At 45.9% G+C, this 218-nt stretch overlaps 1 protein-coding gene across 1 annotated transcript in view; it reads right to left on the reverse strand.

The window, feature by feature from the left end:
• The window catches only part of srrm3 (serine/arginine repetitive matrix 3), a 79,049-nt gene that overhangs the window by 17,627 nt on the left and 61,204 nt on the right, over positions 1–218 (reverse strand). The window lies entirely within an intron of this gene.

Below are 218 nucleotides of genomic sequence, written 5' to 3' on the forward strand. Positions count from 1 at the left end.
AGTCAGTTCAATTGAACTCACAGTAATAACTCATGAGGGTAAGTGTGACCTCTGATGTCACACTGTTCACTTGAGAGGGTTGTAGTGTCTCTGAGATGCTTTTTGTAAACGGTTCTTACTGGAATTTGTTATTCAGAGAAAAGGCAACTATGACCTTGTCCTCATTGCAGTTTGGCAAAAGAGGCTTTTGGGGGATGGGGTGGGGGGTGGGGGGGGGT

The sequence above is a fragment of the Seriola dumerili genome, unplaced genomic scaffold (assembly GCF_002260705.1).
Source record: "Seriola dumerili isolate Sdu_G_001 unplaced genomic scaffold, Sdu_1.0 BDQW01000091.1, whole genome shotgun sequence".
NCBI lineage: Eukaryota > Metazoa > Chordata > Actinopteri > Carangiformes > Carangidae > Seriola > Seriola dumerili.